The sequence below is a fragment of the Crocodylus porosus genome, unplaced genomic scaffold, assembly GCF_001723895.1.
Source record: "Crocodylus porosus isolate Cpor-Errol unplaced genomic scaffold, CroPor_comp1, whole genome shotgun sequence".
In the NCBI taxonomy this organism is placed as follows: domain Eukaryota; kingdom Metazoa; phylum Chordata; order Crocodylia; family Crocodylidae; genus Crocodylus; species Crocodylus porosus.
In genome coordinates, this window is record NW_017728934.1 from 3,966,988 (window position 1) to 3,969,978 (window position 2,991).

Sequence of the window (2,991 nt, forward strand, 5' to 3'; positions counted from 1 at the left end):
CGCGCGCGCCGGTCCCGCGGGGAGGCGCCGGGCTGGGCCGACTGGCCGAGGGAGCCAGCCCCTTCCCTGCAGCCCCGAGTCCGTTGCTGTACTCGGGGGGAGGTGGTGCCATGCCGAGCCATCAGCCAGGTCTCTTGGCGAGGCCTAGGCACACCTGAGCTGGCTTCTGTGGGCAAAGCTCCTGGGGCAGAGGCACCCCTGAGGCGAGGCAGCTGGTGGTTTTTTCCCTTAAAATATATTTCTGTAGCGAGAGACATGGATATACATGGTGACAGAGACATTGCTTGACACTTAGGGCTGCCAGGCTGTGGGGCGGTGCTCTCCCCTGCCTTGGGCGTCTTCAAGAGGAGGCTGGACAGATATTTGGCTGGGGTGATATGACCCCGACACCAGTTCCTGGGCAGGCAGGGTGTGGGACTTGATGATCTGTTTAGGTCCCTTCCGACACAAAGTACTGGGAGTGCTACGGGTGACGGGTGCCTCCCAAGTCTGGGGGGCACCAGATGGCCGATGGCTGGGAGGGCCCCCCAGCGGCTGATGGCTGATTGCAGACTGGGCAGGGGGTTCCCCAGCAGCCGATGGCCGAGCCAGCAGCGCCTCCGGTTTCACGGCTGGCGCTTCCAGAGGGTGCGTGGCTGATCTCAAGGGATGCATGTGCACCCGTGTGCACGCCCTACCCTGTATATAGAGTTATATATATACATCCTCTATCATAAGATTTCCATTATGCATCTTAAAACTGCGTTAAGGATCCCACACTTCCCGCTACAATACATGCAGCCACTCGCCCTGCGCCCCCACCCTCACCTACCCCAGTCACAGTCCTTCGCCCAAGCCCCGATTTGGGGTTTACGTGCTCAGTTCATTCACTGCCCTTGTCGCTGCTGCTGATCCTGTTGTAGTCCTTGCTGTCTCCATGTCCAGTTGCATCTCTGTCTTCTTCATTCTCTCTTCCCACTCCCCCTCCCAGGGCATCTTCGAACGACCTGCGCCAGGTGTCGCTTTTCCAAGTGAAGTTGGCTATGTCTTCTCCATTCTTGCTCCCTGATTCCCAGGACTGAAGTTTGCTCAGGAGCCGAAACCTTCCCTGCAGCATGGATTCCTTTGCTTTATTTGGGGAGAGATAGTGTCGTGATGATCCATCAGTCAAGGAAGGGGTGAGGAGTGGGACTCCTGGATCCTACTTCCAGCATTGCTGCATGATCTTTGGCAAGCCATTATCCTGCCGTTGGATGATGAAGGTCAGTTGTAAGCATAAGGCAAGATTCTTATTCAGGGAGAATGTATTTTTTTTTAAGCAATTTTAGTATTTTTTAGCAGTACTAACTACATTCATAATTTCAACAGCATTTCTATGGCATCCAAGACAGGCAGTGCATGTGGCTCTGAATAATTCAGAGATAAATATAGGCCTGGTCTCTCATTTCTGGAGATGCCGCCTCCTGCTGCAGAAACCAGATGAGGTATAACCCCCCGCAGACCCCACTATCCTGCATGTGAAGTGCTGTCCCGAGTGCCAAGGCCAAGTCACCACAGCCCTACTTCTCTGCATCTGCATCTTTAGCTTAAGCTGTAGCCGTTCACACATCTAGGCTCTGGGAGCCCCCAGCTCAGTCCCAAAGCATCAGCCACCGAGATGGGAACTTTTACTGAATTGTGGTGCTGGCTGTTGGCACCCAGATCCATCCGTCTTCCCCCCATGCTCAACTCCTGTATCTGGTCATAGATCTTGCCCCTTCCCTACAAGCACAATGCCAGCAGCTGAGCTCATGCTCTGTGGCAGGTGCCACCAGGCCAACTAGGCAAAGGCCCTATGGTGGTGCCCTGGGTCAGCAACATGTGAGCTCCATTCTGTGCTCACTTTTTCTGCACACACTTACTTGCTTGGCCTTTGGGATGAATTTCGACGCCCTGCTAAGAGGCACTGGGTTCCTTGGGCAGGTCGATTTTCTGCCATTCTCTCCAAACCCAAATAGAAACTTGCCATAGTGACTGGCAGAAGGAACCCATTGCTTCCTATGGCCATAGGTAATGCCAACACAGAGCACTGCACTTAACTAGGGCACCTCCCAGGATTGTACTCTATAACTGGGAAGGGTAGTGCCTGCTGCTCTGGGGAGAAAGACTTTTGGGAGGAGGAACTGACTGGATCAGAAAGATGTGAGCTAGTGTCTGGATAATGTATAAATGGGAAAAGAAGTTCTTTCCCCACCCCCTACTCCAGCAGCTTTCCCAGCTCTCTCACATTACCCTTCAGGACCACCGTAGCCAGCTGTACGCCAACATGATACAGCAAAGCCAGAAAGACTGTGTTGGGGTCAATCAGGAGTTTGCAATACAGTTATCCCAGAACCCATCTTGGCTTGGCAGAAGCAGGGCTGCATTAGAGCCATGTAGGGCTGTGGGCAAGCCCACAGGGACACCAGCCCAGGAGATGGTAGAAGGGGGCTGGCAGAGGGAGCAGGCTACCTCTCCCAGGCACCCTACGGGACAGCATGGACAGATCTACTCTAAGGCTAGGTGTGTTAGAGCCACTTTTCTTGACGGCTGCTCTGCACTTCTGCTCCAGGCTCAGGTGGGTGGCCCTGCAGTAGGTATAATCCAGTCCTGTTGTAAAGCTCATCTTCCCCACCAGGAAAGCTGGTAACCAGACAGGTGCAGCTGTGATCCTGATACTGTCCCACTGATGGACACCCTGGGAATGGGCAGTGTCTTATCACAGGCCAGTTATTCCTGTGGCTTAACTCAGCCTAGGCTCCAGCCTCTGTGCACTGTCCGTCTATCACAGACTCTTGCCCATCCCTGCAGCACCATCTGGCTCCTCTCTTGTCTAGAAGCCAAGCTGGCCGGCACAATCAGCATGCTGTCCTCCCCCTCCCAGGGCAGGAGTCTGCTGACTCCAATCCAAGTCATCAAGGCTCACATTTGTGAGAGCCCGGCAGGACAAATTATGCTGAGGGGAAACCAGCACGGGTTCGTGGCAGGTAGATC